This window comes from Pleurodeles waltl, chromosome 2_1 (assembly GCF_031143425.1).
Source record: "Pleurodeles waltl isolate 20211129_DDA chromosome 2_1, aPleWal1.hap1.20221129, whole genome shotgun sequence".
In the NCBI taxonomy this organism is placed as follows: domain Eukaryota; kingdom Metazoa; phylum Chordata; class Amphibia; order Caudata; family Salamandridae; genus Pleurodeles; species Pleurodeles waltl.
This window is the reverse complement of record NC_090438.1, coordinates 797,831,204-797,846,815: the sequence shown is the minus strand read 5'-3', so window position 1 is coordinate 797,846,815 and position 15,612 is coordinate 797,831,204.

Below are 15,612 nucleotides of genomic sequence, written 5' to 3'. Positions count from 1 at the left end.
GTATGAAGAAAAAACTTGACCGCCCCAAACATTCAATGTATCCTACTTGGTCCTGGTTAAATGCGACTAGATAGCCTTGTTTGGTGCTTCACACATATGGCACTAATAAGCATATTTTTACATGTAATCCATAAAATTTCATATTTACGGTTCCCTACATTGGATCTTTGCTGTTTTACTGTCATTTCAAAGCTAAAGCAATTCTATAGTTAGACATTTGTGTTGGAATTTCATTGTTTATTGTGTCTTACTTATTTACTGTTTTGGTGATATTAAATGCTTTACACACCTGTCTCCTAAGTTAAACCAGCCAAGCTAGCAAGGGTTGAGCAAGATTAATTTATTTAGACTTAACTGGACCTTATTTGTGATTGTGGAGTTATTACTAGTTGTAGGTACCTATCTACATCTACTAATAAATCACCTTCCAACTCAGTATCTATAAGGGAAAGTTTGTTCCAGAGGTGATATTGATGTCCATTCGTGAACTGCAAATGCTATGGCTCACAGAATGATTTTGGGTGCTACATCATTAAAATATGCATTATCACTATTTTATTACTGCTACACTAAATTCTTTGTAATATTTATGAGTCTCTGGCTCCAGAATCAGGTACCTGAATTCTCATGTAATAAACTTGCAGCACTTTATTCTATCATATAAATGCAAATCAATGCATCTCAGACCATATTTGGTGAAGAAGAAGGGCTCAAGTAGCAGAGCAAGCATTAGAGGGATACTAATGCTGTATACACTAATCTACCACACTGCAGCAGGACAGGGTGGTTTAAGGCAGGCACCAGACAGCAAAGCAGTCCTTCCAGGTGCAGCAAAGTAGCCTTTTAGAGTACACAGCAGGCCACAGCAGCAGGCAGTTCTCTGAGAGTTATTCTGTGCATGCAGAAAGTGAACGAAAGAGTGGGTCTAAGAGTCCTATTTTTATACATGGTGCATTCTTTGAAGTAGTAGAAGTTTGTAGAGGTTTCTTTTTGAAGTGTTTGGATTTTCTTGACTCCCCTAGAATGGGTCTAGGCTAGCTGCAGGGACAATGCAGTGGTGACAAATCCTTTGTGTGAAGGCTGAGCACAGCCTACTCAGTGTCATGTGTGGATTATGCCCAGCTCTGTCCCCGTCCTGCCAGTTAAGGGTCCATTCAGACACATCTTATGCCTATTGTGTGACTGTCTGTGAGGAATTCACAATGTTCAACTTCCAATTACACCCAGTCATTTGAATCTGGGCAGGCTGCAGGGACTTAATGGGAAGAGAAGACAAATGCCAATTTTCTAAAGGTGGTATTTGCAAAGCTGTAATTTAAAATCTGACAGGTTTATAGATACCAAACATGAAATATCTATCTGTTCCCAATCAACAAGTAATAAGCAACCCCAATGTTATCTTATGGGACAGGTAGAATTCACAGTAGTGAAAAATGAATTTAAGAGTTTTTTACTATCAAAACATGTTTTTAATTTGTAATGCACCCTTCCCAAAGGGGCTACCTAGGGCCTATAGTAGGGGTGAAATATATGCAATAAAAGTGGAGTTTAAGGCTTGGCAATGGTGTTATATTCCTAAGTGAAATCAGCAGTTTAAAAATGCATTATGACTACATTGGAAGGCCTGGGACATGTTCTAAGGGGCTACTTAAGTGGGTGGCACAGTAAGTGCTACAGGCCAGCTAGTAGCATTTAATTTACAGGCACTGGGTATATGGTACATCACTCTACAAGAGTCTTAAAAGTAAATTAAACATGCCAAACAAGGGTAAATCACTTTAACCCTGTTTAGGGGAGTGATCACGTTACCTTTAGCATTGGTTAGCAGTGGTAAACTTCAAAGAGCCCTAAGGCCAACAAAAACACATGTATCAAAAAGTGGTGGATAAAAGCAAAAGATTTTATGGGCACCCTGTAGAGAGGGCCAGGTCCAACAGTGTCACTGAGTCACATGGATACTAAACAACCAATCTGAACTTTGTCGTAGGGACACTAACTCATCACTGTTTTTTTAACACAACCATAAAATTAAAATGATGGACTCTTTCTACTACAACCAGAAAAAACTAACCTAGTAGACTACTCTGGCTTTTTGGAACACTATACAAGCACATTTCACTCGAATACTACCCTCTCAATATTCACAGCATCATCCAAATGCCAATGCAGCAAACACTAATCTACCACACTGCATGGCATCCTACGAACACAGACCTATTAAAGATCTTCCAAAGAACACAACTTAAAATGTGACATGACACTCTACATAGACTAACCTGTTAGAGTACACTTCATCGTTCTGGCAGTGTACTCTAACAGGCACTCTGCATTGGTTTCCAGAGCAGCTAAACCACTTATCTGCATCATGGACATTTTAATATGTTAAATTACACATTGTTGCTAATAAACAACACAGTACTGAATGCTATTGGATCTAATCCACTGTATTGTATTCTAAAAAACAATGATCGACTGCACTCAGTAGTCAATAAAGTGGACACTTCATGTATTATAGAGTCACAAAGACCAAATTCCACTACACACCGAGAACATTGAAGCAGAAAACTGAACTCCAGATATATTACCAGACAATTCCTTCTCCTATGAGTATCACCCCATCACACTGCACTGTGATTAAATCAATTTAGGTCATATCACCCTCTGTATACTAACCTACACTGAATACTAAACTGCATTGCAGTTTATCGACAGACAGTAACCCACCACATTACACTGCATTCAAGGAACACTCAATCAATCAATCAATCAATCACATTTATAAAGCGCGCTACTCACCCATAAGGGTCTCAAGGCGCTGGGGGGGAGGGGGTCAGTGCTCGAAGAGCCAGGTCTTGAGCTGCCTTCTGAAGGGGAGGTGTTCGGGTATGGCGCGAAGGTGACTGGGCAGGGAGTTCCAGGTCTTCGCTGCCAGAAAAGAGAAGGATTTTCCTCCGGCGGTGGTTTTGCGGATGCGGGGAACGGCTGCCAGGGCCTGACCGGTGGAGCGCAGAGTGCGCGGAGGAGTGTAGAAGGAGACGCGGGAGTTGATGAGTTTGGGTCCGAGGTTGTAGAGGGCTTTGTGTGCGTGGGTGAGGAGTCTGAAGGTGATCCTCTTGTTGACCGGGAGCCAATGGAGTTTTCTCAGGTGTCCGGAGATGTGGTGGTGGCGAGGTATGTCCAGGATGAGTCGTGCTGCGGCGTTCTGGATCCGTTGAAGTTTCCTCTGCAGCTTGGTGGTGATGCCGGCGTACAGAGTGTTCCCGTAGTCCAGGCGGCTGGTGACGAGGGCGTGGGTGACGGTCTTCCTGGTGTCGATGGGGATCCAGCGGAAGATCTTGCGGAGCATGCGGAGGGTGTTGAAGCACGCTGAGGTCACCGAGTTGACCTGTCTGGTCATCGAGAGGGAGGAGTCCAGGATGAAGCCGAGGTTGCGTGCGTGGTTGGTCGGTTGGGGAGTGCTGCCTAGGGCGGGGGGCCACCAGGAGTCGTCCCATGCGGAGGGGGTAGGGCCGAGGATGAGGACCTCCGTTTTATCTGTGTTCAGTTTCAGTCGGCTGTCTGTCATCCAGGTCGCTACTTCCTTCATGCCGTCGTGCAGTCTGTTCCTTGTTGATGTGGGGTTGTTGGTGAGGGATAAGATGAGCTGGGTGTCGTCGGCGTAGGATATGATGTCGAGTCCGTGTTTGCGTGCGATGTTTGCCAGGGGGGTCATGTAGACGTTGAATAGGGTGGGGCTGAGGGAGGATCCTTGGGGTACGCCGCAGATGATCTCCGTGGCTGCGGATCTGAAGGGGGGGAGGCGGACTCTCTGGGTCCTTCCGGAGAGGAAGGAGATGACCCATTCCAGGGCCTTGCCTCTGATGCCGGCGCTGCAGAGGCGGTCTATCAGGGTGCGGTGGCAGACCGTGTCGAAGGCTACAGAGAGATCCAGGAGAATGAGGGCCACGGTTTCACCCTTGTCGGTCAGGGCTCGGATGTCGTCCGTGGCTGCGATGAGGGCGGTTTCGGTGCTGTGGTTGGCCCTGAATCCGAACTGAGTGGAGTCGAGGGAGTCGGAGGTTTCCAGGGCGGCGGTGAGTTGAGCGTTGACGATTTTCTCAATCACTTTGGCGGGGAACGGTAGGAGGGAGATAGGCCAGAAGTTTTTGAGTTCGGTGGGGTCTGCTGTAGGTTTCTTTAAGAGGGCGTTGAGTTCTGCGTGTTTCCAGCTTTCAGGGAAGGTAGCGGTGGTGAGGGAGGCGTTGATGACGTCTCGGAGGTGGGGTGCGATGATGTTGTCGGCCTTGTTGTAAATGTGGTGAGGACAGGGGTCGGAGGGTGATCCCGAGTGGATCGAGTTCATGACGCGGGTGGTTTCCTCGGTGGTGGTAGGGTTCCAGGCGAGGATGGTGGAGATGTCGTTTGCGGCTTCCTGGGGCGGGTTCATGTTGGTGGTCGTGAAGCTGTTGTAGATGTCGGCGATCTTACGGTGGAAGAAGGTCGCGAGGGAGTCGCAGAGGTCCTGTGAGGGAGGGATGGGGTTGGTTTCTGCGTCCGGGTTGGAGAGCTCTTTGACAATGCCAAATAGTTCCTTGCTGTTGTGGGCGTTGTTGTCAAGTCTGTTCTGGTAGGCTGTTTTTCGTGCGGTGCGGAGGCGTTGGTGGTGTTGGCGGGTGGTGTCCTTGAGAGCTGTCAGGTTTTCCTCTGTCGGGTTGAGGCGCCATGTCTTCTCGCGGAGGCGGCATTCTTTCTTGAAGTTTTTGAGTTCGGTGGTGAACCAGGAGTTTTTCTTGTGGTTGTTGGTGTTGGTTTGGGTCTTCAGAGGGGCCAGGAGGTTGGCGCAGTCGGAGATCCAGTTGGTGAGGTTGTTGGCGGCCTCGTTGGGGTTGCTGGTGCTGGTGGGTTGGTTCAGGGAGAGCGTTGCTGCGAGTTGTTCTGTGGTGATTCGGTTCCAGTGTCTTTTTGGTGGTTGCCGGGTGTGGTGATGCACGGTGGTTTTCTTGAAGCTGAAGTGGACGCAGCTGTGGTCCGACCATGTGAGTTCGGTGGTGTGGCTGAAGGTGATGTGTTTGCTTGAGGAGAAGATGGGGTCGAGCGTGTGTCCGGCGTAGTGGGTGGGGGTGTTGACCAGTTGTTTCAGTCCCAAGTTGGCGAGGTTGTCTAGAACGGCGGTGGTGTTGTTGTCGGTGTGGTTCTCCAGGTGAAAGTTGAGGTCTCCTAGGAGGATGTAGTCGGTGGATGAGAGTGCGTGGGGGTTGACGAAGTCTGCGATGTCTTCGCTGAACTTGGTGCGGGGTCCTGGTGGTCTGTACATGAGGGTGCCTCTTAGGGTTGTCTTGGGGTCGATGTGGATCGCTAAGTGGAGGTGTTCGGCGTCGGGAAGTGAGTTGTCGGTGTGGGTCGAGATGCTGATGGAGCTTTTGTGTGCGATGGCGATGCCTCCTCCGGTGCGGTTGAAGCGGTCTCTCCGGATGATTTTGTAGCCGTCGGGGATGGCTATGGCGATGTCGGGTGCCGAGGAGGGGTTCATCCAGGTCTCGGTGAGGAAGGCGATGTCTGGGTTCGTTGAGTTGATGAGGTTCCACAGTTCGATGGCGTGCCTGTGGACGGAGCGGGTGTTGACCAGGATGCATTCGAGGTTGCTTCCGGGGGCGTTGTTCTTGGTGGTGGCGGTGTGGGTCCGTAGGCAGGTGAAGCGGCAGTTGCTGCAGGTGAAGGGTCCGTGGGTTCGTTTCGGGGTGGCGCGGTAGCAGCCCGGCGCGCGGCCGGGGTTGAGGTTGGCGAGGGTGGCGGAGTCATAGGTCAAGCGGGGGGCGCGGGGGCCAGGGGTTCGGGCGCTGGGCGCGGTCCAGGCACGGACGGGCGCAGACGGGCTTGCCTTAGGCGTGCCTTCGGCGCACCAGCGGCCGCCATTTAAGGGGTAGGTGGGGAGGCGGGGTCAGCTGGGAGGCGGGAGGTGGGCGGGCAGGGGAGCTGGAAGCGGGAAAAAAGAGCGGCAAAAAACGGCGGGAAAAGCGCGGTAGGAGCGGCGGGAAAAAGCGGCAAGACGGCGAAAAGGGAACAAGAGCCTACTAAAATCTACTAAAAAGGAGGGGCTGAGAGGGGAAGACGGCGCACGGCACTCGGGGGCACACGCACGGGATACAAGGAGAGAAAAGGGAATTTCAGTCACTCGGGGGCACACGCACGGGATACAAGGAGAGAAAAGGGAATTTCAGTCACTCGGGGGCACACGCACGGGATACAAGGAGAGAAAAGGGATTTTTAGTCAGCACCAGCACAAGCACTCGGGGTACACGGGCAAGAAGGGGGGAGCACACTCACAGGAGAGGAAGGCAGTCAGGGACTGGAGGCGCTGCGTGAGCAGGGGAGCGACCTACCCGAGGGTCAGTGGTCGCTACCTCTGCCTCGCAGCGGCCGCCATTTAAGGGGTAGGTGGGGAGGCGGGGTCAGCTGGGAGGCGGGAGGTGGGCGGGCAGGGGAGCTGGAAGCGGGAAAAAAGAGCGGCAAAAAACGGCGGGAAAAGCGCGGTAGGAGCGGCGGGAAAAAGCGGCAAGACGGCGAAAAGGGAACAAGAGCCTACTAAAATCTACTAAAAAGGAGGGGCTGAGAGGGGAAGACGGCGCACGGCACTCGGGGGCACACGCACGGGATACAAGGAGAGAAAAGGGAATTTCAGTCACTCGGGGGCACACGCACGGGATACAAGGAGAGAAAAGGGAATTTCAGTCACTCGGGGGCACACGCACGGGATACAAGGAGAGAAAAGGGATTTTTAGTCAGCACCAGCACAAGCACTCGGGGTACACGGGCAAGAAGGGGGGAGCACACTCACAGGAGAGGAAGGCAGTCAGGGACTGGAGGCGCTGCGTGAGCAGGGGAGCGACCTACCCGAGGGTCAGTGGTCGCTACCTCTGCCTCGCAGCAGCCGCCATTTAAGGGGTAGGTGGGGAGGCGGGGTCAGCTGGGAGGCGGGAGGTGGGCAGGCAGGGGAGCTGGAAGCGGGAAAAAAGAGCGGCAAAAAAGAGCGGCAAAAAACGGCGGGAAAAGCGCGGTAGGAGCGGCGGGAAAAAGCGGCAACACTAATCAACGTCTTTCTATGCAAGCCACATGAAAAAACACATTGCACGACATTCTAGTGACAGTAATATACTACACAGGGCTGCATCCCAGTGGCAGTAATTTACAGTACTGCCCTGCATCCTAGAGAAACCAACCCACAGCATTCCCTTCTAAGAGCAATAATACACTGCAGTGAATTCTATGAAAACTCAAATGTCCCACTTCTTGTATCCTCCTGACAAAAACCTATCACATAGCACCTGATACTACGGACACATTAGATGGATGCTATATTCACAATGTAACATATAAACACTTTTCCATCTCACTTCTGTATGTATGAAAGAGTATACCTAATTACACTTTGTTGAGTTCTTGATATTAACAACCACACTGTGCAGCACTAAAGGCACACTAACCCACCTCAATCAGGAACACTAGCCACCACACAATACTGTACCCTTGATACTGTTGATCACCATATTGTACTCTAGAATACTACTCCCCACAGGACACGGGGATTCTCAGCCATTCCATTCCAGGTATTCCATCATTATTACGTGTTATTACATCTACAGATGTTTTCAATGAACAAAACATAGCCATGCTTATTCACCCTTCTGAAGTGCACTAATCCATCAGGAGGTAGTGCAATCTAGAGAACAAGGCCCAGATTATCAAAGGATTGTGTTACCCTAGAGTCACACAGTGTGATACAAAGGCAATGCAATCCTTAAGTCAGATATACCAAGTCATGCAAGGACACCTTAAGCAACCCTGTGTGACTTAGTAAATCTAGAGTAACACAAGTCTGCGCAGGTTGCTGTCTTGGGTTACTCTGTGACAGGAATGCATTACATGGATGGAAAAGGGTGTTCCCAGGTATCCACCCATGTATCTTGGAATTTTCCTAGATTTATCAAGAAAAGTAAACCCGGGAATGCATCATAATTGTACCCCTTCCTGATAGAGGTTGAAGAAGGAGAAATACCTTTACACCTTGGAGCTAGGGAGGTCGTAGTGCGCCAGAGCAGTAAAAGACCTGTAATGCAGCACCATATCTTGGTAACTGTGGTGCATTCTTGCCCTCTCCATGTGTCACAACACAGCAAGTTGTATTGCTGCATTGAGCCGTGTCAAACATCGATAAAGCTGTGCCTAAATCAGAAACTTAGCACAGATACTGCAAATTATGGCGAAAAGGCCAGAAGTGAAAACTCTTATTACAGTCTGCGATTCTGTGACACACAGGATTAAGACAGAAAAAATAACACATATACAAAACCCATTTTTAGCTTGGTAAAATTGCTCTATTTGCAAAATTGGTTTAGAAAGGATTACTGAATCACAAGTGGAAGGGGCTTGTTCTGAGTGTTTCTTTAAATTGCAAATTGGGGTAAATATGTATCAATGCTTTACTACCACAATTCTAGCTGCAAACCATTGATCAGTTACCACTCAGAAGTTGGAGGGGTAACTTATTTCCAAAGAAGCAGGGGGGCTCTTTTGGACTCCCTTCACACTGGGAAATTGTTAGAAATGGGGTCTCTAATTGGCAGCCAATTTACACCCTTTCCAAGTACGGACCCTCGCTCTAGTCAGGGTAAGGGAATTACAAATCTCAGATAACCCATGTGCACCTCCTTGTTAGCTAGAAAAAACAGTCAGATTTATCTCAGAGGCAATGTGTAAAGTATTTGCACAAACACACACAGTAACACAGTGAAAACACCACAAAAGGACTTCACGCCAGATTAGAAAAGTAGCACATATTTCTCTAAATCAAACAAGACCAAAACAGCAAAATTCCAACATACACAAGCAAAGATATTAATTTTTAAAGTAAAAAAGGTCTTCCATAGAAATCAATGGATGCTTGTTTTAGCACAAAGTGTGTGGTATGCGTGAAAAATGATGCAGCTCAGGTGAGCGTGTGTCAGAAAAGCAAGCAATGTGTCGATTCCTTACTCGCAAGTGAGGCTGTTTGTCAATTCTTTCTCTACCGGGCAAGCGATGCATCGGTTTCCAGACTAGCAGGCTCGAGTCCATGCAGTGGTGTTGAAAATTTTGATGCCCAGGGACGATGTGTGAAAAATCCGGACTCTCCACAGTGATGAATCCATGCTGAGCTAGCAATGCATCGATTTCACTGGTGCTAAGTTGATTTTTCAGCTGTGATGCAGGTGCTGCATCAATTTTCTGCTGCTAGGCTCCAGTGTGTGGATTTTCACTTTCTGCCATGCCAGCTTCTCCTTCCAGGGCCCCATGGACTGGATGTTGCACCACTTGGCAAGTCAGTGGGTCTCAGCAGGAGAGCCCAGATGCTGGCAGATGAAGTCTTTGATGTTCATGAGACTTCCTAACACGAGACAAGCTCAGTCCAAGCTACTGGAGAAACTTCACAAGCAGGATACACAGCAAAGTTCAGTCTTTGTCCTCTTTAAGGCAGAGGCAGCAACTGCAGGCCACCCAGCAAAGGACACACAGCAAAGGTGCAGTACTTCTCCTCCAGCTCTTCTCCTTGGCAGAGGTTCCTCTCGATCTAGAATTGTTCTAAAAATGTTGGGTTTTGGCCCCAGACACACTCCAGGGGGTTGGAGATTGTGTTGTGTGAGGACAGGCATAGCCCTTTTAGGTGCAGGTGTCAGCTCTTCCTTCCCCACTCTAGCCCAGGAGACTCATCAGGATATGTAGAACACACTTCAGCTCCCTTTGTTTCACTGTCTAGAGGGAATTTACAAACAATCGGACATGGACATGGCTTTCACAGGCAGGCAGAGGCACAGATTGGTTAAGCAAGAAAATGCCCACTTTCTAAAAGTGGCAGTTTCAAAAAGACACTCTAAAAACCAACTCTACCAAAAGATGTATTTTTAAATTGTGTTTTCGGAGACCCCAAACTCCACATCTCTACCTATCTGTTCCCAATGGGAAACTGCATTTGAAAGGTATTTCAAGGCAGAACCCATGTCAACCTATGGGAGAGATAGGCCTTGCAATAGTGAAAACCGAATTTGGCAGTATTTCACTATCAGCACATGTAAAACACACCAGTAGATATGTCCTACCGTTTAAATACACTGCACCATGTCCATGGGGCTACCTAGTTCCTACCTTAGCAGTGACGTACATGTAGTAAAAGGGAAGGTTTGGGCCTGGCAAGTGGGTACACTTGCCAGGTCAAATTGGCAGTGCACGGCTGCACACACAGACACTGCAGTGGCAGGTCTGAGACATGATTACAGAGCTACTTATGTGGGTGGCACAATCAGTGCTGCAGACCCGCTAGTAGCATTTGATTTGCAGGCCCTCTGCACCTATAGTGCACTTTACTAGGAACTTATTAGTAAAACAAATATGCCAATCAGGGATAACCAATCATAATCATACTTTATACAGGGAGCACTTGCACTTTAGCACTGGTCAGCAGTGGTAAAGTGCCCAGAGTACCAAAAACCTATACAGACGGATTCCAGCACACGGTGAGAAATAAAGGAAGCAGAGGCATAAGGACAGGGCAAACCATGCAAAGGATGATAGGTCTAATATAAATCATGGTGACAGTTTCAGGTGGAGTAAATAGTAACCCCAGGGACCACTGACCCTGTCAATGAAGTTTTTCCAGATGAAAACCTTTTGTGTTTAAAAAAAACAGCCTGTTTCTTTTAATAAAATTGGGCTGCTTTTAAAAAAAGACACCCATTGTGAAATCCAATGACAATGATGCTCCTCCGCAAATCACTATCACTGTTATTACTATCAATCACAGGGGGTGGTAAATTGGGACCTGCCTAATGAACAATAATTATGCAGGTCGTTCTGCAACCTCCGGGGATTCCTTATTTTACAGAACAACCTAGTGGTACATACCCTTGCTTCTCTTATCGGTAAAAATATTACTTCACCTAGAAGATTAAGGTCTTGATTTAGATCTCTGCAGAGGGGAATACTCAGTCAAAGACGTGACGGATTTCCCATCTGCCATATTACGATCCTTTTATACCCTATGGGGATCTTAATATGGCATATGGGATATCTGGCACATTTATGGCGGAGTATTCCCTGTTCAGAGATCTAATCAGGCCCTATGCACTGATTTTAATGATAAGGAGTTCTGAAGCAAATCAAATAAGGATTCCTTGGCTGAATCACATGAAGTGAGCAGTGGCAGAGCTAATTGAAGGAAGGACTCTGCCACAGCGTTGGGCTGACCCATACATAAAGTTGTTGAAGAGCTAGGGAAGGGTTAATCTGCTACATTATACATTTTTTAAATGCTTGCTTGTTGAGCACTCATTAAGGGAAAGTCTCTGATTTTGACTTGAAATGAAGCAGCATTAGTTAACACCTATACATTAAACAACAGAAGATAACACAATGGCACAGCACCATAATTAAACGTGAAACAAAAAAATAAAAACAGAATGCAACACAACAAATACAGTATGACACAAAACACCCCATTGTAGTGATGCAGTGTAAAAACACAACAGCACAAAAACAACACATCAGCACAACTACAAAATGCAACACAACAAATATGTACACGCATTCTGGTTACACACTAACACCACCACAAATGTACTTTCATAACATAATGTTAACATTTGTTTCTATCAACAACTGCCTTACTAAGTACCGGGGGCATGGATTAGCTTCTGTAAAAAATGGTTTGTGTTCCAACTGTCTGGACCTGATTTCACAAAAGTAAACTTAGAATTTCATTCACAAGGGTAATCTTACAGTTTTATGTAAGCTTAAGATAGTTAGCAATTTACAAATGTTTTTTACTAGTAGTATGTTTAACACTGTGGAGTCGTCACACATAAAAAGACAGGACTGTCCTATCTTGTTTGGTATGGAGACTCAGCAGCGTAAAATATCATTGTGAATAGAAAACATTGTAAACTTTAACAAAATGTAAGTTTATCTTTGTAAATCATGCCCTCAAACATTCGCTTTTCATAGAGGTGTTTTACAAGTAGTTTGTGCGGAGTCTCCGCACATTAAAAGATAGGACAGTCCGATCTTTTTATGCTGGAGACTCCACAGTCGTAACAGTACTATCAGTAAAATAACTTTGTGAATAGCAAACAATTGTAAACTTACATACAAATGTAAATTTACCTTTGTGATTCGGGCCTTCTGCCTCTAAGTGCTTCTAAATGAATACCCTGGCATTAAGAAGAGAGATTTCAAGAGATAACAGAAAGACACATGTATTGTGCAAGTAGACCTTTACCCACATTTTCACTCGTGGGTAGCAACTGCACACATCACTAGCTTTTCGATGGTGAAAACTGTGAGGGCATAACTAATAAATATTATAATAAATGATTGGCCTATTTCACAAAGAAATTGCCATGAGACATGTGACTTAGCTTTAGAGTACTCATGGCTTGCTCTTGAATAACATAGTTAGGCCAAGTGTAGTCACAGAAAGCTACTGGTTTAATTCTGGAAATTAGAATTGAATCAAGAGTATTTCAATAGTAGGTCATAAAAAAAATCTTTGTGATTAAAGCCAATATGACAAAAGTAAATGTAATCCATTATACAATTTTTTGGGCTTTTGTAAAAACCACTTGCAGAACCGGGAAAAATAGTGATCAAAATGTTGTTTGTGAAGGAGCCATTTTGCATCTCGTTTTGGCACTAAGGGCCAGATGTAGGTAAGTATGGTTTTGCGAGTTGCAATTTGCGAGTCATAGAGACTCGCAAATTGCAACTCGCAAAACCACATGCAGAAAGGTGTCTCAGACACCTTCTGCGAGTCGGTATGGGGTCGCAATGACCCACCTCATTAATATTAATGAGGTGGGTCGCAAATTGCGGCCCCATACCGACTATGGGCACTCGCAAACATGGAGGCCTGCTGTCGTCAGCAGACCTCCATGTTTGCGACTGCTTTTCAATAAAGCAGGTTTTTTTTTTCAAAGTGCAACCCGTTTTCCTTAAAGGAAAACGAGCTGCACTTTGAAAAATAAACCGAAACCTTTTGTTTTGGTATTTTTCTGGGCAGGTAGTGGTCCATTGGACCACTGCCTGCTCTGAAAAATTATTTTTGTGATCATTCACAAAGGGGAAGGGGTCCCATGGGGACCCCTTCCCGTTTGCGAATGAGTTACCATCCACTTCAAGTGGATGGTAACTGCGAGTTGATTTGTGACCGCTTTTGCGTTCACAAATCAACTTACATCGCGGTGCGAGTTGCAAATAGGAAGGGAACACCCCTTCCTATTTGCAAGTCGGAAACACATTTTGCGAGTCGGTTCCGACTCGCAAAATGTGTTTCTGCATCGCGCACAGGCATTAGCGCCTCGCAAACGGCGTTTTTCGCCGTTTGCGAGGCGCTAATGCCTTGCTACATCTGGCCCTAAGATATACATTGGTGTTCCAGAGAGCTTTATTTCAAATATCTGGTCAGGCACCTCCCCCACTTCTTGCAAAATCTGACTACTGATCACAAAAGAAAATATCATCCAGTGGCAGCCGGTAATTTGAGCATGAGGGAAGGTGGGTGGGCCTTACATTTACATGTACTCAAACTCACACATGCGTATTCACAAGCATGTCCACATACACCTACCGTTCACAAGTACATACATGTGCACACACACCCATTCACAACATGAAAAAACACACATACATTCATACATACATGCATGCACATACCAAACATTAATTAAAAAAAGTTACTGGCTGCAGGGTAGTGGGAGGGAACCCTTCAGAGTTCTTGGTAGGCGGTTGGGATTGCTGCCTCCTTTCATTGGCAGTCCCTTACTCATCCAAGAGCGGGATAGGGACAGTGAGAGTTGCTTACTCCACTCTACTCTGTGACAAGGTCTCACTTATTGCCTCTTGGCCCTGGTGCTTCAAGGCTTAAAACAGTTGCACCCAGATCCAGGTCAATCAGTGATACAACCCTCATCATGTGGGGGGGGGACCTTGAAGTACTTTGCTGGGTTGAAGCGGTCACAGATTCAGAGCTGTGAAATAATCAGCCCGGCAAAGTTCAGCTCAGGCAGCCAGGCACCGGCACATTTAGCACATGTAGAGAGGCTCTCCATCTGACTTGAACATAGAGGGGGTCATTCTGACTCCCGCCGGCCGCGGTAACCGCAGGGCCGGCGGGAGCCGCCAGAATACCGCTGCGCGGTCAGAAGACCGCCGCGGTTATTCTGGGTTTCCCGCTGGGCTGGCGGGCGACCGCCAGAAGGCCGCCCGCCAGCCCAGCGGGAAACACCCTTCCATGAGGATGCCGGCTCCGAATGGAGCCGGCGTAGTGGAAGGGGTGCGACGGGTGCAGTTGCACCCGTCGCGATTTTCAGTGTCTGCATGGCAGACACTGAAAATCATGGTGGGGCCCTCTTACGGGGGCCCCACGACACCCCATACCGCCATCCTGTTCCTGGCGGCCAAGACCGCCAGGAACAGGATGGCGGTATGGGGGTCGGAATCCCCATGGCGGCGCAGCAAGCTGCGCCGCCATGGAGGATTCCCAAGGGCAGCGGAAAACCGCCGGGACACCACCGGTTTTCCGTTTCTGACCGCGGCTGTACCACCGCGGTGAGAATGCCCAAGGGAGCACCGCCAGCCTGTTGGCGGTGCTCCCGCGGTCGTTGGCCCTGGCGGTTTTTACCGCCAGGGTCAGAATGACCCCCAGAGTGTCTGTCAAGCGAACCTTTGTTCAGCCTGACAGGTACTCTTTTTATCAGCAAAAAGGTGTGGAGGCAGGGCTGGTGTCCCTTAAGGACTGGCTGCTGTTTATTTAATCAATAGTACTGATTTCCTAAATGGTATTTCATGAAGAACTTCTGTGAATCATCACACAAGCCCTGCACACAGTTCTACCGAACAGGTCCATATGGTGTTTTTGATATACTCAAGCTGTGAGAGTCAAGAAACCCCATCATATACAGATTTGTCAACTTGGCGCATAATTGTTCTGTTTGTTCAGTTGGCACTATAATTATTGTGTGCAGGCTGCTGAGTGTTTACATAGAGATTCGTCATCTCATGTAGCTCTGCCAGTAGCGTCGAAATGTATTGCTCACAGACTAGAGAAATTCTTAATCATCATTTCAAACAATCTGATGTTTCTTTCTTAGACCAGCCTGTCTAGCACATTAAGTTGTTTTTTATAGAATTGTCGGAAAACAAGAACATTTACTGCACAAAAATCTTTAACCAAGACCCAAGGGAAAGTAAATGATTAAAAATACTTTAAAACATCTCTCCTCATTGTTATCCCTCTATTAGTGTCCAAAGAGGACTTGATAACAGCTGAGCCCCCTTTTCCAAAGGGCAAGATGAATGCACAAGAAGTGCTGTTGAGATTTGGTTTAATATTGACAACATGGGTTAGTCATCTACTGTGGAACTAAGGAGGCAGATGTAGCAAAGATTTAGCGAGTCGCAAACGGTGAAAATCGCCGTTTGCGAGTCGCTAAAGCCACTTTGCTATGTAGAAATGCATTTTGCGAGTCGGAACCGACTTGCAAAATGCATTTCCGACTCGCAAATAGGAAGGGGTGTTCCCTTCCTATTTGCGACTCGCAATGGTATGCA